The sequence below is a fragment of the Maniola jurtina genome, chromosome 21 (genome assembly GCF_905333055.1).
Source record: "Maniola jurtina chromosome 21, ilManJurt1.1, whole genome shotgun sequence".
Classification (NCBI taxonomy): domain Eukaryota; kingdom Metazoa; phylum Arthropoda; class Insecta; order Lepidoptera; family Nymphalidae; genus Maniola; species Maniola jurtina.
The window spans coordinates 6,308,013-6,330,179 of record NC_060049.1 but is presented as its reverse complement, the minus strand read 5'-3'; the positions used below and the strand labels follow the sequence as shown (position 1 = coordinate 6,330,179).

Sequence of the window (22,167 nt, the reverse complement as noted above, 5' to 3'; positions counted from 1 at the left end):
TTGAGCCTTTAGATTTACCACGAAAATAATCTAGACTAATAAATAAAATTGAAGTGTCTGTTTGCTTGAACAGGCAAATCTTCGGAATGGCGAAACCTATTTTGATAGGACTTTCACAGAGACAATTGATAAAGGAACTTTGCGACGTTGTTCAATAAAAAATTTGGATTCCAACTACTCAATCCTGGTGCTGCAGGGGATCTGATCAATCCACGCGGGCTGAGCTGCGTGCATCATCTAGTAATAGATATAATCAATCTATCACTAATCTGACGATAAGTTAAAGTACTACCCGGCAGGAAATATTGTACATCGACCTTTAGAAAGAGATAGCAATTTCGTAGAGCGCTGCCTCTGTCATTGGACCGACAAAACGTCACATAGGTATGAGAGATAGAGACAACGCTCTACGAAGCCGAAATCTCTTTCTAAAGGTCGAATTCGATATTAAGTTTTGGGTTAACGTTAACGTTTTACACCAAATACCAAAATTTTGGGTTTGCAACTCATTTCATTTACGAGGTAGAGACCCGTGACACGCGGACAGAGAGACAGACAGCAGAGAGACATTTATAGAGTTTTTTTACTAGTTTACTTTTGGGTGCAGGACCCTAAAAATACAATCTTTCAAATCCAGAGAAAAATAATACTTATTTATTTACTTACAATATGTTATTGAACGGTTAAGTAAATCTATCACTGGTTCGGAAACACTAGCAAAACAAACTCAAATGTATGGAAATAGATGGCTGTAAAATTAGCATTCCTATACACGAATAGGAATAATTCGGGACAACGGCGATATTGCTCTATATTATACAAGGTTGCAATATCGATTTAAAACGACTAGCTTTAACGATTTAAAGTAAATTCTAAAATAAATCATTACTTCTTTGAGTTAAAAATTTAAGGAATACGAGCAAAATGCTATTGTATTAAGAGATCTATATAAATAAAACATAAAACAAATTTGAAAAAGTTTATTAAGTATCTTTGAAAAATTTCCTAGAATCGCAAAGAAAGGAGTTTATAAACCTAAACTTAGCTGCTTTATTATAGCTTAAAGCCGAGACTTTATTCATGAGGATTTAGGTTTTTAAAAACCGGAACTCTTTGATTTTCCGAGGTAAAAAGTAGCTTATGTCACTCTCCAGGTGTTTAACTATACCCATACAAAATATCACGTTGATCCGTTGCTCCGTTGCGACGTAATTGAAGGACAAACCAATAAACCAACAAACAAAATACACTTTCAAATTTATAATGTGGGTAGTATCGACGAAGCAGCACAGACATCCGCGAATCTAAAAATAATAGTTGACAAGGAGTGAGATATTCGGGGATAGTCAGTTATCAAACACACATTAGCAACCCGCCTCTGCGCGCCTCTACCCACGTCATTCCATTCATCCACTTCGATCGCACGCACACGCGCGCACGCCACGCGCCACCACTCGACGCCCACCCAAACCACCACCAAACCACCACCACAACCTAAAAACCCAAGAAAAACAACCAAAGCCACAGATGCATAGCTGCAAAACTCGACCACGACGCCGCCTCTAGACTCGCGCACAGCCGTCCTCCATCTTAAATTTCATTCACAAAAATCGCTACAGAACATCAGCTATTTATTTACCGTTTCCCACCTCCTCGCTTATATAAAACCCTCACAATGAACACCAAAATCTTCCTTTCCTTCCAAACAAACGTTTAACACTAGGTTTTATCGCTAAATAACGTTTTGTAGTTGTTTTTTGTTGGCAATACGGCGGCTAAGTCGTGCGTGTTATAACACGTGTGTTCACCGCGGCGATCTGCGTGCAACTGAAGAATGGTGGCAGGACTGCGGACGGCCGCGCGAGGCGCATGCGTTCTGCCTACCCGCCAAAATACACCTACGCGCATGTATGGACGAGGTGCTCCCGTTCAAAAGTTCCATACATTTATGTAACAACAGTTTGTTTTCAAGCCATTGAGGTTCGATTAAGATTGAACCGAACTTAGGGCGTGGAAGCAAGGCGAGCCTGATAAGACGTCCACAAAGCGGTGGCATCTAACAAGTTCGGTGGCTATTTTTAACCTGGTGATGTCAATGTAGCGCCCGCTACGGTCGGCTACGGCGTAGATCCACTACAGTGTCTACGTAAGGATTTTAATTATAAATAGATTGTTTGTAGTCATTTGGTGATCTTGTTTATTTGGATTTTGTACAGTTGAAGTAAGTATATCGATTTTTATGACCAAATTAACACTGGAACCTTATCCTCTCAATTACAAAATCTAGACTACGTTTAATGATTTGCAATAATAAATGATGATCCAAAATATGGAATATAATATTTTATCAACTACTAGCTGATGCCCGCAGCTACGCCCGCGTAGATTTAGGATGTATGTATTATACATATAAACCTTCCTCTTGACTCACTCTATTTATTAAAAAAAATTGCATCAAAATCCGTTACGTAGTTTTAAAGATCTAAGCATATATAGGGACAGACAGACAGGGAAGCGACTTTGTTTTATACTATGTAGTGATTACAATTAAACTACTTTGAAAATAATTTTCGGGTAACTAATATCACCTAAAATTAAGGAATTTGAAATCTTTGAATTCCTTGCATAATATTATGTAGCGCTCGTAACGCTACGGTCAGCTACGGCGTAGAGTCGTAGACGTTAGCATTTAAAGTCAAAATCGTAATATTTTATCTAGAGAATTCATTTATTTAATTTACTTATTTATCTTTTTGAACTATAGATAAGTACTCTTATGTATATCGATATACCTAGTCTATTTCGTATACTTCATACGAAAAATCTTCCTAAGTAAAATAAGGCATCGAACCTATGTAGTTTGAAAATCGGAACCATACGTACATTCGACGTATAAGCAAGCATACGTGGTTACGACGTATTAGAAATGTAATGTAATAAACATGAAAATGTGCATGTATCTCTATAATATGAAATGAATGAATAGGAGAATTATGTGTGTGTGCACACAACTATTTGTTTAAATAGTTGTGTGCACAGTATCATATTGTATATTGTGTGTATAAATAAGTATTATTTGTGTAAGTTATTAAATTTAAGATGTATGACTTTTTGAAAATAAATATTTTTTTGAAATTTTGATATTTTCATCACCAAAATCAGCACCACGATTAACCCATTGCCAGCCCACTACTAAGGATAAGTCTCAAAAAAGGATATTGGCCATAGTTTTCCACGCTGGCTCAGTTTAAATTGGCAGACTTCACACACCTTTGAGAATATTATGGAGAACTCCTATAAGTACGCAGGTTTCCTCACGATGTTTTCCTTCACCGTCAAAGCAAGTTATATTTAATAGCTTAAGAGGGCTCTCTTCGTCACTCGTTTCATACAATCGTAGTCCAATTTCATTTGAATATTAAGCAACCAAAGTACATGAAATTTTGCAGACATATTCTAGAAACTAATATCTATGTCTGTGGTTTTCCAGATTTCTGTTAAAATACTCGGTTTCAAAGTTACGCGGTCTTAAAAATTTTCCTACAAATCTTTGAGCCCCTGTTAAAACTACATATTTTTAGAAAAATCTAAAACACCACAGACACAGTTATTAGTTTCTAGAATATGTCTGCAAAATTTCATGGACTTCGGTTGCTTAATATTCAAATGAAATTGGAACTACGATTGTATGAAGCGAGTGACGGAGAGAGCCCTGTTAAACTACAGGACAGATAGGGTTGAAAGGCATGCAGAATAGCTATTATAATGTCAACACCCACTAAGTAAGGATTTTGAAATTTCAACCCCTAAAAGGGGATAAAAGGGGGTTTGAAATTTCTTTAGTACACGCGGACGAAGTCTTAGGCACAAGCTAGTTCAAAAATATGAGGCTTCTTTATACAGTCGTGTAAAATATTATCAGAGAAATCTATGAATATTCCGTATCTTTTAGCTATTAGGTGGGTGTATTTTCTGCAGATAAAGGTGTAGCTATTAGGTGGGTGTATTTTCTGCAGATAAAGGTGCGCGCGCATTGAATCTCCGGCGCCGGCTAGACTAGACGGAAATCAGACAGCAGAAAAATATAATATTATGTGGAGCGCCTTTCATTCATCAATGTACCGCTAAATATATGAATAAATCCATCGTCATACCTACATCATAACGATAACGATAACTACATATTAGGATCTGTTGTACATCTATACTAATAAATAAAATTGGAATGTCTGTCTGTAATTTCGAAATAACTGCCGCATATTAAGGTCATATTATGGTTATTAATAATAACTACATAATATTATAAGGATCTGTTTTACATCAGACAGTTTAAAGTAAGGTTAGCGTTAACAGGACTCTCTCCGTCACTTACTCCATACAATCGTAGTTCCCATTTCATTTGAATATTAAGCAACCAAAGTCCATGAAATTTTGCAGACATAGTCTAGAAACTAATATCTGTGTCTGTGGTGTTTTAGATTTTTCTAATAATATGTAGTTTTAAAATTACAGGGGCTCAAAGATTTGTATTTTTCTTTAAAAAAAGGCCCAACTTTGTGCTCGTTTTTCTAGACAATGGAGCAATTTAATGAAATTTGGAAAAACCACAGACCTAGAAAATTTAATGAATATTATGTAGTAAAAAAATTATCGTTATATATTTTATATTGTTATAATTGTGTGGGAACTACGAAAACCAGAAATTACACCCAGAAATCTTGAAAATTTCGTGCTGTCTCGATTTGTGCAAGCGGGGTGGTGAAGTGCGGGGGACGACACGTGAAACTGACAGAAACTGACAGTCTAAACACACGGGCCACATTTAGACTGCACCCAACTCCAAACTTGTCGATAGGTCTAACTAAATACACTGGTACATTTCAACTTGCGTTAGACGTATGCGTTACCTACTCAGACGTTGCCTGTAGATAAAAATATGTCTCATGTTTGCTGGCAATAGCGCATGCATCAAACCCTGCAAGTTGCAACTCTCTTGCAACCTATTCCTCACGCAATACGCACAGCTTTAATATTATAATTTTTGACAATGTATACTATATGTAATGCCATATCACAGGTCACTCTCTGATTTATTGCTAACAATTTACTTCCAAATGCAAAGAAATCTAAGTGTGTTGAATTCACACTGCCCAATACCAGGACCTTAAATGACATAAGTTCATTGATAAATAATCATATGTTGAAAATAAAGGAGAACCCCGTGTTTCTCGGTATAATGTTAGATGCAAAGCTTCTATGGAACACCCACATATCAACACTTGATGGTAAACTCAGCTCTGCTGCTTACACTGTTAGAAAAATTCGACAGGTACTGACGTGGAAACTGCAAAAATTGTATATTTTGCCTATTTTCACTGTATTATGTCTTGCGGACTCTTGCTATGAGATAAAGCGGTAGATATTGAAAAAAAAATGTATTACAGAAAAGGACAGGACGTGCAATTTATAATTTAAAACCGCGCGCTGCCATACAATAAAAATATAAGGAAATAAGTACCTTATCTATTATCTTATAGTAGCTTTTAAATATATTTACAACTAGCTAATGCCCACAGCTTCGCTCGCGTGGATTTAGGTTTTTAAAAATCTCGATCCTTTCATTTCCCAGAACAAAAGTTGCCTCTCCGTAATAGCCCGTCCCCGGGATGCAACTTGTTTCTGTATCACGTAAGAATATTTAAACGGATGATCCTTTTCAAATCCCGAGGGATTACCAGGATTTAGGAATGCAATTTCTTACAGCATCCTATACCTTCAATATCAATTAATAATCGACACTTTTTAAATCCCATTAGCTTTAGTAGTCAGGTCCCCTGCAACATCAGGATTGAGGAGTTGGAATCCAAATTTTTTATTGAACAATGTCGCAAACTTTCTTTATCGATTAAAAAAACTACCCAAAATACGCAGTTAGGTTACCTGCCAAATTTCATGGTTTTGAGTCAACGGGTACCCTAGAGGTTTTCTTGACACACACGACAGACAGACAGATAGACAACAAAGTGATCCTATAAGAGTTCCGTTTTTCATTTTGAGGTACGAAACCCTAGAAAACGTAGGAACGGCATTCCGAACCAGTGGTAAATTTGTCTGACCATCCAAAAACACTTTGAAGTTTACCTAAAAGTTTACAGGAATAAAAATTTATCATTGTATTCCATTCCATTTCATTCTATTCCATTCTGTTCAAAGATAAATAGATAATAAAAATATTTGTCACCGAAACAATAATTTACGATACATCAACCAATATCAATTTTACTGATGACAATCTGACTATTACCAAAGTGAACGACTACTATAATATCTATTATATACGACTAACATAATATGTATTATAAATTGTGTGCCGTTTGCATTCTCACTAGGTTCTCATTAAGTTTGTTTTATTTGGTTAAACTTTCTGGCATTTATATTGTTATGACGTTTAATTGGCAAACAGTCTGTTTATTGGCTCAAACTCAAAAATTCAGCCAATCACAACAAAGAAAATATTGTAATAATGATTGATGCAGCTTTCTGTAATTGAAAACAAAATATTTGACATTAACTTGAATGTGACAGTGTTTTCCGAATAGGGTTGCCAGAGGCCCCGTATTTTACTGGTTACCCCGTATTTCGGGATACAGAAACCTGGCTGGCGAAATCAAACACTGACGAAAGAATATTTTCCTTTTGCGGCAATGCGTAGCCGAAACCCACTCGATATTGATCATGGTCGTAGCCAAGGCAGCGGGGCTTGGTTTGAGGATGTAAGCCTTTTTTTATACAAGTTAGCCCGTGACTTTAATCTTTTCTAGTGGTAAGTGATGATGCAGTCTAATTTCTTGGCCGTTAGGGCCATAGTAACCATATAACTAGCCATGACCGAAGCCTCCCATCAGACCAGAAATTTAGAAATGGCGACTGCGCCTGGGAATCCGTCAAAAACCTAAGCTTATAATACTTACACTATTTCTTGCATTTGCTTACCAATTTTTTTTGGAAATATATCAAACATTTCGCGCTCACTTCACTCGCGCTTTGAATTTGTATTACTTGGTGTAAACTCCGCAATTTCGTTTGCATGAATTTAGATTTTAAAAAATTCCGTGGGGGATTTTCCGGGCTAAAAAGCCGCCTAAAAAAAAATGTCTGGGATGCAAGTTACCTCTGAATAGTAAGTACCAAAATTTTGGTAAAGAAGATGGGCCGTGAAAGGGTAGATAGGCAAATAGATATACTGTCGTATTCGTAATATTAGTATGGATAGGAAGCTTTAAAAATATAATCTTGCTATGGCTAAACTCGTTTCCCTTTCACTTTAATTTTTTCTGTATTGAACCAAAAACACTTACGCTCACTGCGCTCGCGCTTTTTTATTGTTGTATTTTATCTCACTGACAAATTGAAAGGCGAAATTCCACTAACCAGGTAATTAGCCCATAAAGTTGAGCGAATGTTTTTTTCCTCATGACAGGATTCAGTTTCGGCCCTGATAAAACCTCTCCCGCAATTGATTCCTGGCTACGGCCATAGTATTGATACTGTGAAGGTGGAATTACAAATTAAATGTAATTTTAAGTTAAAATGAAAAGATTGTATGCATGAAATGTATAACATTTTGCTTTACAAAACTTAAGAGTTTTTAAAAGCTATTTAAATAAATAAATCTTTTATTTAAAACCACATTGCAAACACAGTTCACCAATCAAGACACGGCAACATACGGAGAAAAAATACAAAACTTACAAATAAACTAAAATATCTAAATAGGCTTTCCATGCATTTCAGAGAGAACCACCGCCTATTTCTTTAAATACTTCAAATTTTCAAATTTCTTCAAATCTAAACCCCGTATTTTTGATGGTGGTAGCCTGTAAATCAAAAAGAGGCAGGTGGCAACCCTACTACTTCCTAGACAGAATTTAAAAATTGTTTTCATTACTCGGTATGCCTACTGCCATAGTGTGACAGAAAGTGTGACGGTAGTTGTGACCTCTGATTGGCCGACTCTCTTTCACTATTTGCTAAAATTGATGATTGCAACAACAATTTTTTCTTTTTTGTAATCGAAAACAGAACACGGACGTCAAACAGGTTGACTAATTGCAATCATTTCTGACCGGCTAACATTGTTCCGCTAGTGGCTCAAACTCACTGTCGCAGCAAGAACATGGTAAATTCAGCCAATCACAGCAATTTCAATTGGTTATCACAAATGTACCGATCTAGGAACCGAGAATGCACGAACCAGGGCAGATAGAGATAAGAACAATAATATCATACGTAGGAAATCGACGGGGGATCGTTGACAACGATAGCCTTTGTATAGGTAAGTAGTTATCAGTTCGTTCTGGCATCATATCTAGGTATTTACTTAGGGCTTTACCTTATTTTAAACTTTAATCGCTTGAAAAGCTCGAAAAGATAGACAGACAGACAGACAGACAGACAGATAGATAGATCGACAAACCAAGAAAAATACCGATGCAAAACAAAGTAACTAAAAACAAGTGTAAATTAAAAATTTATAACACCCCCGTCAAGTGAAGGTTACTAGAAGGAGTGAAGGTTATAGTAACTAGAAAAGATCCGATAACTTTCGAACGGCTGAACTGATTTTCTTGGATTATAGCTAAGAACACACTCGATCAAGTCGCCTTTGAAACAAAAAAAACTATATTAAAATCGGTTCATTAGTTTAGGAGCTACGATGCAACAGACAGATACACAGATACACACGTCAAACTTATAACACCCCTCTTTTTGAATCGGGGGTTAACAATTGTATGCAAAGGCATCCTTAGCAATAAAGCAATCTCCACGGACCCTTTGGTGATAATATTATGTGCAATGCAAATAGGTGAAATTGCAGTCGAAGGCTAACTTTTCGTCGAATAAATAAAACTAATTTTAACCGCGTGACGTACAACGGGCCCCTGCCATAGACCACAGTCCTTACAGAAATACCTACCCCTCCATTCATCTGATAAAGTCCTTAACAAGGAGTCTATTCCCGTTCCGTAGCACGCGGGGAGGCTGCGCACAGACGCCCCGGCGCCACCTGTCTAGACCAAGGCCGACTTCGTTTATCTCTCTATAGACAAACTTCGATGCCAAGAGCTTTGACGTCACGCTAAGGTCACCATGGGTCTTTGATTTTACATTCTGCTGTAAAAATTGGCTGACGAACAAAGTATTATGTAAGTAGGGATAGATTATGTAACAAATAGTTTTAAGTTATATTGATTTTATCCTAGATAATGGACGTGACTTTATCCACGTAGATAAAGTTTTTTTATAAATCCTGGTGGAACTCTTTTCCGGGATAAAAAGTTATAGGTATACTAGGCCATAGCTAAACGGATTGCGCAGCTGAAATGGCAATGTGCAGGGTTCATAGTTTGAAAAAACGACATATGTATAGAAAGTTTAGATTTCCACTACCAGATTTTAATTTTTCAAAAATCCCATGGGAACTCTTTAATTTTCTGGGATAAAAAGTAGCTAGAGCCCCTCTCCAGGTCTTTAAATACGTGCAAAAAATCATCGATCCGTTGCTCCGTTGTGACGTGATGAAGAACAAACCAATAAACAAGTAAACAACCAAACAATCAGACTTTTTTGGTATTTATATTATAGGTAGTGTGTAGGTATGGGTTAACAAGGAAATACTCCCCACACCTAAATACAGTATGCATGTTACAGGCTACAGCCACTATAAAGTAAACCACTAGTGCTCAGAACAGTCTAGACCAGTGGTTCCAAACCTTAGGAACTGTGATTAAGTAGAAACGGCTGATTTACACGACACCGTTCCCACACAACACACGCACGGCTCCGCCTCAAATCGAAGTGACCGCAAGGTGTCCACGCGATGACAGCTAGCAGTATGGCGTCTACCTACTGTACAGTACAACCAAATTAATAATGCGCATACAGATCTTCGCTAATTGTCGTATTCCGAATCATTGAATCGTAAGAGCCCTAAACAATGCACTTGCATTTTGCACCATGTTATAAACAATTAGGAGTCAATATCATGTGTATCATACGACCGTTGCCGAACAGTGACGAAGATTTCTATGCGCATTATTAATTTGGTTGTACCTTAACTGTGCGTCCACACACTGCTCTACTCACGCAATTAATCGCGACGCGCCGCACTAGGTCGCTTGCCTTTGCAACGCGATGGACGTCGAAACTGTGGCAGCGTGCGCGCTATCGCATACTTACCGACAAAATAGGGAGCGATGGGCAAGTACAAGGAACATGCGAGTAACGCGGCCACACTTATTCTCTGCCTCCGTTTCTCGCTTCTTCCCATGCCACACGGGCAGTGTGTGGACGGGGGGATACAACTTGCTCGAGTGGCCCACACGCTGTAGACGCATAGGCTACTCGCTTGAAGCGTATGGTAAGCGAGACATCAACCATCGAGTGGCTCAATTGCGGCAAGCTCGCTTGCTGCGCGTTGTTTGCAATTGTATGTTGTCACTGTAAAATATATGTATGTACAGAATACGAGTTTAAAAGTCCGATTTTGTTTATTCTTTTTCCGTGCGGGAGCTATGTCGTGTTTAAGTGGTAGATGCTTTTGACGATTCAAAAGAACTTGTAAAAGTCTAATTGAATAAAAATATTTTGAATTGAATTGAATTGAATTAAGTGAGCTACGTTTAGGACTAATAAAACTAATAAAGCAAAGACGCTTCAGTTCAAAAATAATAATAATTAAATAAACAATCAAGTTTTAGTTTGGGAGCCGCTGGTCTAGACAGGCGAACGATAGCGAAAAGTGTACTTCTGAAGTAAATTTACTTCAGAAGTACACTTTTCGCTATCGCTTAAGTGTCGTTTCTGTCATGTTGGCAGTCTCACGTGATACTTATTATAACGAGGGTTTATAGAGTCGGTGTATGTATCCTGTGCCTCGGAGGTTCGGTCGTCAGACTGTGAGAGTGAGGGAATACAGGGTGTAACTCAAGCTCGGATCCACCGATGTGGGCACGATGGGGATGCCTACAACCCTAATGGACTTGTGACGTCACACTTTCACGGTCTATCGTGTTTGGTGTTCGGTGGTGTATGGAACTACTACACTGAGCAAAATCTTGGTCAAAGCGTCACATACCTATTTTTAACCCCCGACCCAAAAAGAGGGGTGTTATAAGTTTGACGTGTGTATCTGTGTATCTGTCTCTGGCACCGTAGCGCCTAAACTAATGAACCGATTTTAATTTAGTTTTTTTGTTTGAAAGGTGACTTGATTGAGAGTGTTCTTAGCTATAATTCAAAAAATCGTTTCAGCCGTTTGAAAGTTATCAGCTCTTTTCTAGTTACTGTAACCTTCACTTGTCGGGGGTGTTATTTTTTAATTTACACTTGTGTTAACATCTCCTTTGTATTAATGATCTATTATATATCAAATAATGAGCGATTTCATACTCTGACTCGCACTTGGCCGATTTTCGGGTGGCTGTGACCCTAATGCCAATTTTTTTCTGAAGGGAATCGAACCCTGGTCATTCTACATAAAACTACAGCTCTCACTACTGCACGAGGGAGGACGTTTATATAATTTATTTTCATAGAAATATAGTAGGTATTGATATCATATTCTGCTTAAACAAATATGAAATAACCTACTGACAATACCTAGAAAACCTAAACAAATGTCAGTTAGGTTCATATAGGTACCTACGATTTTCTAGGAAAATGTTGAACAATGTGGTGAAATCATTTTATTTTAGGGAAAACATATTTAAGTACCGTTATAGCCTAGTGGTTAATACGTACGTCTCTTATTCGGAAGGTCAGGGGTTCGATCCTGGCCACGCACCTCAAGTTTAAAAAATTAAACATCACCATCATGAGGAAGACAGACATCGTGAAGACCTGTTTTTTGAATTTTAATGTAAAATCCAAAAAGCAAAAATAGCAAGAACTTTTGACTCAGTAAATGTGTCATATTTTTTTTATTAAGTAAGTACTTAGTTAACTAATTAGTTACTTAATTAAGTACTTAACTACTTAGTATATTGTTAGCCCTTAACTGCAATCTTGTCTGATAGGAAAGACTATGCAGTAAGTACTAAGAAAGAAGCCGGCTAACCTGAAAAATTTCTCTCTACCGGCTTTTATAGTTACGAATAAATAGGCTACGTAACTCTTAAAGAGTACAGCAGTAACAACGTCTTTGGCATAAAAAGACTGCTAAAAAGACTGCATAATAACAAAACGTCATTCGCTGCAAACATTTCATAGAAATTACCCTATACGGGACGTAAATATCCCGGTCCAACTATATTGACAACGCTACGCACGCCTACGGGTTTGAATTTCGAAGCGTCTTGCTAAATAGAGACAGCAAGCTTGCGCCGTGCCTACGTCAGACGTAGAAAGGAAAGAGCCCGATATACAATCGATCGGCTTACGTCACGCACGACGCGTGGGCGCGATGACGTCACGTTGCATTCACCAATCGGGTGCGGGGGAAAAGGCGCCACGATTAGTGAAAAATTGCGGAAAATGTTCCCTGGGACCATTTATTTATGGTTACGTCAGACCCTGCTGCGTAGAATCTTATCGTATTTTTTACGATTCTAGGTTTAACAGGAAGTACCTATCTACCTACGTTTTAAAGGGCACAGTAAGATGTTGCAGTAAATTAGAAAATAATATTTCAAAGATTTTATTAACATGATTTTAATTTCTAAGCTGTTTTTCTAGGAAGGTAGGTTAGTCAGTTGGAACTTTGCGTTATCAACATTATTTTCAGAACAATTCATGAACTTGCAATAAAATTGTAGCCTGTATTCAATGTTCAAAATTCAAATTTTTTTTTTTTTACTATGTACTTGTTGGTAGGTATTTATTTGAAAACTAGATGATGGCCCGCAGCTTCGCCCGCGTGGATAGGTCAGATCCCCTGCAGCATCAGAATTGAGGAGTTGGAATCCTTTATTATGACACAATGTCGCAAAGTTCCCTTAACGATTAAAAAAAATAACGCAAATCGGTTCAGATATCTCGGAGATATCAGTGTATATAGGTAGAAAAACACAACTCCATTTTACAAAGTCGGTTAAAAAAGTAGCCTGTTACTCCTTGGTCAATCCTCTACTTGTCTGTGAAAGTCCCGTCAAAATAGGTTTAGCCATTCCGCAGAGCCCGTTCAAACAGACACGACAGTTCAATTTTATTTATTAGTATAGATAAGACTGAAAAAAGCAGAGTATTCATTCATACCAGACTAGCTTTTAGCCGCGAATTCGTACATATGTATTTTATAGATATGAAATTTATATACCCTACTAATGAATTGAATTGAGATTGAATGAATTGAGGTGAAAGAATTATTTTATTGGTAAGTATCGGTTTCAGAGTTTATCCATTACATAATGCTTTTTGCATTGCACATCACATTATTAGACTAGCTATCAGCTAGTACCTCCTCGATTCTAAAAATCCCGTGGGAACTCTTTGATTTGCCGGAATAATAAGTATAGCCTACTTACTACCTAAATGTCACCAAATATATCCATCCAAAAAATCTGATGGAATTCATCGTTGCTCTGCAGTTGCGGTGTGATTGAAGGACAAACCAACTACTGGTAATTTAGCAGAACTTATTTTGGAACTTTGAGAACTTGAAACTTACTAGTTGCGACATCTACTGACGCAATTATGAAACATTTACTATTTACAGAATTATTATAGATGGTGCTGTATGTCTAGATCAGTTTTTGTTTCAGTTTTACTTTGCTCTAGAGAGCGACTGTCCTTGTGAAGTAGTTCCGTAAGGTATCGAAAGATGGCAGTGGCTATTTTCCCGCAATAAAATAAGGCTAATTGAAAATAGTGCATCAGTTACCTTCGTTTTTAACCCCCGACCCAAAAAGAGGGGTGTTATAAGTTTGACGTGTGTATCCGTGTATCTGTCTGTGGCATCGTAGTTCCTAAACTAATGAACCGATTTTAATCTAAATTTTTTTATTTGAAAAGTGGCTTGATCGAGAGTGTTCTTAGCTATAATCCAAGAAAATCGGTTGAGCCGTTTGAAAGTTATCAGCTCTTTTCTAGTTACAGTAACCTTCACTTGTCGGGGGTGTTATAAATTTTTAATTTACACTTGTTGATGCACTAAAAGGCTATGGGCTAGACACGTCTCACGGTACACAGATAACAGATGGACAATACAAACCACGCAATGGAAAGGACCAATCGAAAAAAGGGGTGTTGGAAGGCCATACAAACGGCGGGCTGATGAGGTAATTCAAACTGCAGGGAAGAACTGGCTGTACCTTGGCAAGGACAGGGAGAAATGGAAAAGGTCGGAGGGGCCGTTACCCGCGAAGGGGCTCATGTTCCATAACAAAAATTGTTCACTTACTAACCATACTCACTTAGGAAAATAAGGGAAATGTAATAACTAACAAAACTAATCTACTATGTAACTAATTAAGGAATGTGAGAAATAAAAAGGCTTTTTTATTTATTTACTTTTAATTGAAAATAAATGACACTTAAAAATATCTTTAGGCAAAAGTTGATCATTTTTAATTATTATTATGACGCATCGATTAAAGTTTTTTTTTTTTCATTTTACTTAACTAATTGTTAATACTTACTTGAAATAATTTTAAAGAAATAAATCCTATTTTATTTATTTGGGACCCAAAGCGCAACACAGGTAGGTACACCGAATAAAACACAGCAGCAACATAACATACAGAGATTTTTTATTATTAAATCCTACTGTTGATTTGTAATTTTTTGTTGTCCTTTACTTACTTATTTACTTACTTACTACTTAATTATTTTTACAAACTAATAAATGAACTTGAAGATTATTTGGAGACTTCGTCTGTGTTGGTGTTAGCTGGCGGGCGTGCTCTGCCTTTTTGCAGTGTTTTTTTTGTTAAAACTGACTGGAAAGCGCTCTGTTAGGGGTGCCGTGGGTATGTCGGCGAGTGCCAGCACAGACGGGGTCCATACTTGTATAGTTTAACTAACTTGTTACAAATAACTACAAACTTGACATTGGCTAATCTTTGTAAAGCCAGACGAAAGAGAAAAAAAAAGATTATTTGGATTGACTGAGGACTGGGCGGGTGTGCGGGGCGTCCCCACCCCGATTGCCATCTCGACCCGTCGCGTACGATTAGAACTTCTGTTCACCTGTCTGCTACTTTTTCAAGTTAGTTACTTTCTTACGCAGTTTCACGTGGACAAAGTCGTGTGATTAGCTAGTTCTGTATATTTTTGATTCCTTTGAACTTAAACAAAAAAATGCTAATAATGCTAAATGGCGTAAAATGTTTGAGATGTAGATTCTTAAAATTATTGCCTAATTTAGATATCTCGAAATAGGTAACTAATGTGATTTTTATACCACAACATACCTACTTGAATAACTATGTAAATTTATATACATATAGAGTATGTAATTATTTCTTTTAATGTGGTTTTAATGAAAAGAAAACAATGCGGATGAGATACTCGCACACTGAGGGTTCCGTACTCGGGTATTTTTTCGACATTTTGCACGATAAATCAAAAACTAATATGCATTAAAAATAAATAAAAATCTGTTTTAGAATGTAAGGTAAAGCCCTTTCATATGATAACCCAGTTGGTATTGTTATCTTATTTTGAAAATTTAAACACATTTTAATTTTTTTTTAATGATGTAACCACAAATTCGCGGTTTTCGGACTTATTCCTTTACTTGTGCTATATAAGACCTACCTACTTGCCTTTCATGATTCTAGGTCAACGGGAAGTACCCTATAGGTTTTCTTGACAGACACGACGGACGGATAGACAGACAGACAACAAAGTGATAAGCAAAATGTCGAAAAAAATACCCCAGTACGGAACCCTCGTTGCGCGAGTTCTACTCGCACTTGGCCAGTTTTTTTAATTTCATCTGCCTTTTGGTCACAATCTCACAAAATATTAAAATAATCACAGTACGGAATTAATTTTACCAAAATTATGCGAATTTTTCGTTTTGGACACAAAAATAATAAATCGAAACACGTAAAACACGATTTTGAAATACTGAGAAGAAAATAAAATAGCTATAGAATTAGAAGAGTTCATCGATCTATTAAAGTATTTAAAAACAGCTAGGTATAATAACCCATATCAATAAAACCATTAGGTCTGTCCAAACTTAATTTATTTAGAAAATAAAAATAAAATTTTTAAATGAAATAAAATAGTCTTTAAAAATATATTCATCTTTTCTGCTAGAATAATTTAAACGTTAGGTTAAAATGTTCGGTTTTACAGGATGTGCGTTGAAAATAGGTTCGCTGCTACATTTTAACCTCCAACCCAAAAAGAGGGTTATAAGTTTGACGTGTGTATCTGTGTCTGTGGCATCGTAGCTCCTAAACGAATGAACTGATTTTAATTTAGTTTTTTTTTTGTTTGAAAGGTGGCATGACTTGATCGAGAGTGTTCTTAGCTAAATCGGTTCAGCCGTTTGAAAGTTATCAGCTCTTTTCTAGTTTTCTTATAGAGGTTTTTGTGTCGGGGTTTTTTGAGAGCAAAGAAATCCTCGCGTCTTCGAAGATTGAAGATTTCGTCTCTACTTCCAATGATATTGTATCTTCAAGGTTTCTTCACACTACACCTCAATAAAACCAGACGTTGGAAAGTAGGTAGGTACCATGTTTGTGTTAACGATTTCGCATGTCATAGTACGCAGATTGCGTGCGATTTTTTTAAAACGGTTGACGCTCAGAACTGTACATCTTATTGATTTACATGCTTTTTAGGTGTTTTAGTTTTACAATTCCTTTGTTTAGAGTAATGATTGGTAATTTATGCCTCAAGGCAGTGATACGTTACTTAGCTAAGTTCTCTGAACTTCTCAAACAAGATCAAGCTTAGGTCTATTTAATGCTTATAGGTATACAAGTACCTACTTACCGTACTTGTGTACCTATAAGCATTAAATGCTCATTTATCACACTTCACACTAATATTATAAAGGCGAAAGTTTGTGTGTATGTGTGTGTGTGTGTATGTTTGTTACTCCTTCACGCAAAATACTAGACGGATTTGGCTGAAATTTGGAATGGAGATAGATAATATCCTGGATTAGGAAGGGGTACTTTTTATCCCGGAAAAGCAAAGAGTTCCCACGGGATTTTGAAAAACCTGAATCCACGCAGGCGAAGTCGCGGGCATCGGCCAGTAGATTATATTTTACAAACACCCAGTTTCCACTGATGCGGCCTGGGGATTACGAGCATTGTGGTTGGCCAATTCACAGTCCGCTCCGCTCCACTCCGCCCAGCTCCGCGTCAGTGGAAACGTACCTTTACGTTAGGCGAATCGCACCACTATGCCATTGAGGTCGATAGAACCTTGTGTTGCTCGATATCATAAAGGTTATGTTTAGTGAAGGATTCTTTAGTTGAATAACCATTATTGTTTAGGTAATTGATAACGGATAGGTATAGCGTAGTTACATAACTACATAGTATATACCTCGAGATTGTTGGTTAGAAGAATATGAAGGTTAGGTAAACATACCTACTTGATGTTTGGCATTTGGCTGAATTTTCAGCTAAATATGAATTCAATCAACCATCAGCTTGTTTGCGTCCTTTGATCGATATAAGCTTTTGGAGAGCGCGTTATCAGTTATCACACACGGTCCTCCGTCTTCCTCATCCACCCAATTTCCACCACCTTGGTAGGCTATATATTTATTTACTCCATATTTCCGGCCTACGCTAATGTTATAAATGCGAAAGTATGTTTGTCTATTAGCTTCACGGTCCATCCACTTAACCGATTTTGACATGTACAGAGACAGCTTGCGTCTCGGAAACGGATATATAGGTCATACATACTACATAGGTCACATTTTATTCCAAAAAATCAAAGAGTTCCCACTACCCACTGGATTTAAAAAAAAAATCTAAATCCACGCGGACGCATCCATCTAGTTAAAGGTTCTATTGTAAATTAATAACGTTAAAAACCCTTACCCCTACGCTTATAATAATTATTTCCAACTTTACTAAGTCGTCTCCCATTGCATTTATTTTTATCAAATTTCCAATCTTTGTAGTCTTTGTATTAATATTTTATCCTCAATTAATCAAACTTTTCAGTAAAGTTATTAATCAATTGTTCATTTCATTAACAGTTCATTAAAAATTGTATATCTCGAAATGCAAGTTCTTAACAATACAGAATAAGAATACAATCAACAAAAAACCAGCCAAGTGCGAGTCAGACTCGCGCACTGAGGGTTCCGTACTTGGGTATTTTTTTCAACATTTTGCACGATAAATTATACACAAAAATAAATAAAAATCTGTTTTAAGATGTACACATAAAGCCCTTTCATAGTACACCACTTGGTATAGTTATCTTATTTTGAAAATTGAAACACATTTTAATGTTTTTTAAATGATGTTACCACAAATTTGCGTTTTTCAGATTTATTCCTGTACTTGTCTATAAGACCTACCTACCTACCAAATTTCATGATTCTAGGTCAAAGGTCTATTCGGAAAGTACCCTATAGGTTTCTTGACAGACAGACAGACAGACAGACAACAAAGTGATCCTATAAGGGTTCCGTTTTTCCTTTTGAGGTAGGTACGGAACCCTAAAAATGCAGAATAAGGTACCTTTGCGGTACTATTGAAGTGGATATTCAATTAATCAACAAAAAAGCCCAAAAAAATTGACCTTTAAGATGACTTCATAAAAAGCATAATGAGCGAGGTCCATCGAACTGGGATCGCGTATAATTCATTGCCATACTGTTATCTGAATTATGGATTTTTGCACGTGAATAGCAATAAATTACATGGGTGAATGACCGATTCATTTTTATGGCTATTTCACCCGGGAATCATTGTTATTTAAGTAGCCGGTTTCAGTCGTTTAGATTTGCATGTCAAGTACTTTGTTTATCCTATAAGGGTTCCTTTTTGCTTTTAAGGAACCCTAAAAATAGTTTTTTTTTGAGATTCGTGATCAGAGTTCCCTATTTATATACATTAACTCTTTGGAGTGCATACTGCATACCTAATCGAAATACTTATAAAAATGCATGGATTCAATAAAACATAGTTTAATTACAACTTCAAGGAAGTGAACGGCGCATTCTGCCCCACTTTCTGCCCCAAAGGTGAAGGCTGTAATAAGGCCACCATAAACAAAGACACGTGAACTTGTATAATTTTGCAACAACTGGGTGTGGTCGACCGTTTTAGGATAATGTCGACTGTTTCTTGTTTTTGCTGTCGTGAGTTGCAATGGTTGATAGAGCAAGAGCTCGTGAATGCTAGGCCTTTGTTACTTCATAAAAGCTGAAAGTTTTCCTGCGTATATTCCCCAACACATGGAGGAACGATCAGCGACTATAAAGTTTGGATCACGCCACGGTAGCTTTGGCAGATATCAGATAACAAAGACGTACTTATAAAGTGTTATGTCAATGTAGAAAGTCTTTTTTTTTGTCATGCATTGCCAGACACTGTGTCGTGGATGCATGACGTAATTTCTAATCACACTAATATTATTAAGGCGAAAGTTTGTATGTGTGTGTGTGTGTATGTTTGTTACTCCTTCACGTAAAAACTACGGGACGGATTTGGCTGAAATTTGGAATGGAGATAGATAATATCCTGGATTAGCACATAGGCTACTTTTTATCCCGGAAAATCAAAGAGTTCCCACGGGATTTCGAAAAAACTAAATCCACGCGGGCGAAGTCGCGGGCATCGGCTAGTACTAAAAAAGAAAGAAAAATTTAGATTTTATACATTGACGTAAGGTTTTATTTGTACGTCTTTGTTACCTGTTGTCTGCCAAAGCAACCATGATCCAAACTTCACGTCGTTTTTCCCTGTATTGGGGACAATACGCAGAGAAACTTTCAGCTTTTATAGAATGACGAAGGTCGGGCCCTCGCGGGTTCTTAGTCCATGAGAAAGGGTATTGATTGAGGGTATTCGAAAATATCGGAAAGCCTACCTATGACTAATAGACGAGTCGTAACTTTGCCAAAAAACTAACTAAAAAGCCTTTTTTACGTTTGAAAATGGCGCCACACAACCGCTATTGATATTTTTCAAAAAATTGTAGCCAGTGTCACTCGAGATGATGTAAACGAACCCCATTTACATCCAAATCTGCCCAGGCATTTAGAAGATATGGTGTAATAAAGAAGCTCACATACATACTCGTACATACTGAAATGACTGAAAATATGGTTTTATTGAATCTAGTTCTGGATAGGAAAATGGATATTTAGGGAAAAAACTATTTTTGAAGAAATAAAAAATAAAAGTACTCCCCGGCGGGGAATCGAACCCCGGTCTCCCGCGTGACAGGCGGGGATACTTACCACTATACTACCGAGGATAGTGATTGCAGATGTGAACTTAAATGTATTATTTTATTACCCTGAAGAAAATTGTAATATAGATTTTTAATATTATAAGAAAATATTTCTATTGTGCTCTATTTTTGATTATTAACTAAAACAAAAAAAAAACGTATTAAAACACAACTGCAAAAAATTAACATTAAAAGAATTCCTTCGAGCCGGATTTGAACCAGCGACCTATGGATATCAATTTATTTCCTCTACAGTCCACCGCTCTACCAACTGAGCTATCGAAGGCTGTATAAATTGAGCGAAATTATGTATTAGCTTCTGCACTTTTATAAATATTTTTTTTACTATTTATAGTGGCAAACAAAAATTTAGAAAATAAACTTAGAAAAAATAACACAAAAGTTTTTATTTATTGTACAAATGAATGTAATGAATTAAATAATTATACAAAAACTAAAAAGAATGTAAAAAAAAATAGGTAGAAGTTATAGGGTGGTCGTAAAAACAAAAATATCATCGCCCCCGGGTGGGCTCGAACCACCAACCTTTCGGTTAACAGCCGAACGCGCTAGCCAATTGCGCCACGGAGGCAGATGATCACAGTAATGAAATTAATAATTTCTTCCATGGACAATAAAAAAAAATTATGTACAAAATGTGAGCTTATGTGGTGAGTACTCTTGACCATAGACACTCGAGTTTTGGACTTGCATTTACACAAGTTTAAAAAATCTACTCAAATTATGCTCCTTAAAAAAAGCGTAATAAACAATCGAAGATTATGTAAATGATAAAAGAGCATGGATTTGACCTGCAATTCGCTCCAGCAAATGCGCAGGACTTCAATTATGTACTTTTATACATGGCATAATATTGTATAATATACAATATTATCAAATCTTTGAAAAGAGCAACCGCCGAGTTTCTTGCTGGTGCTTCTCGGTAGGAAAGGCGTTCCGAACCAGTTGTAGATGCACTTGACGATTCAACAAAAGTAGGTACTTGTCAAGTTTAATTGAATTGAATAAAAATATTTTGAATTTTGAAAATTTTGAGTAGTCAAGTCTTCGAAAATTGTTAGATCACTGTTAGATGGATTGGGTAAAATTACAGGGTTAGAGATCCACACAAGTTTATTGACATACTAGCTGATGCCCGCGACTTCGTTCGCGTGGAAGTAGGTTTTTTAAAAAATCCCGTGGGAACTCTTTGATTTTCCGGGATAAAAAGTAGCTTATGTGCTAATCCAGGGTATAATCTATCTCCATTCTAAATTTCAACCCAATCCGTCCCGTAGTTTTTGCGTGAAGGAGTAACAAACACACACACACATTCAAACTTCCTCCTTTATAATATTAGTGTGATCCCTATTACCTAACTTCTCGCTATACCTATGCCTATCTACCTGCTACCCTGGGTGCTACAGGTATGTAGGCAGGCAGTAGGTAAATAAGTGTCTATAATATATCATCACACTTATAATATTATAAAGGAGAAAGTTTGTGTGTGTGTGTGTGTGTGTATGTATGTTTGTTACTCCTTCACGCAAAAACTACAGGACGGATTTGGCTGAAATTCGGAATGGAGATAGATAATATCCTGGATTAGCACATAGGCTACTTTTTATCCCGGAAAACCAAAGAGTTCTCACGGGATTTCGAAAAACCTAAATCCACGCGAACGAAGTCGCGGATATCAGCTATCAGCTAGTTGATAATAATATTAAAAATCTTGTAAAAGATAATTGAAGCTTATTGCTTAAATCTTTTATGAAA

The 22,167-nt window shown here is 36.8% G+C and overlaps 1 protein-coding gene, 1 long non-coding RNA gene and 3 other non-coding genes across 5 annotated transcripts in view; all 5 read right to left on the bottom strand.

The window, feature by feature from the left end:
- Positions 1-1,807, bottom strand: part of LOC123876241 (protein piccolo) — a 38,721-nt gene extending 36,914 nt beyond the window's left edge. The window contains exon 1 of the mRNA XM_045922431.1: positions 1,640-1,807. The gene's annotated coding sequence lies outside the window, so the exon portion shown is untranslated. The remainder of the gene's footprint in view (positions 1-1,639) is intronic.
- Positions 1,808-3,699: 1,892 nt separating this feature from the next.
- LOC123876253 lies at positions 3,700-9,903 on the bottom strand. Its single transcript, XR_006798296.1, has 3 exons — positions 9,800-9,903; positions 4,918-4,922; positions 3,700-3,720 (listed from the first exon to the last, which is right to left on the bottom strand). It is a non-coding gene; the product is annotated as an uncharacterized LOC123876253 (long non-coding RNA).
- A 10,440-nt stretch (positions 9,904-20,343) lies between these two features.
- Positions 20,344-20,415, bottom strand: Trnad-guc. Its single transcript has one exon. It is a non-coding gene; the product is annotated as a tRNA-Asp (tRNA).
- A 174-nt stretch (positions 20,416-20,589) lies between these two features.
- On the bottom strand, positions 20,590-20,677 carry Trnay-gua. Its single transcript is given in 2 exon segments — positions 20,590-20,625; positions 20,641-20,677. It is a non-coding gene; the product is annotated as a tRNA-Tyr (tRNA).
- Positions 20,678-20,909: 232 nt separating this feature from the next.
- Positions 20,910-20,983, bottom strand: Trnan-guu. Its single transcript has one exon. It is a non-coding gene; the product is annotated as a tRNA-Asn (tRNA).
- Positions 20,984-22,167: the final 1,184 nt, after the last annotated feature.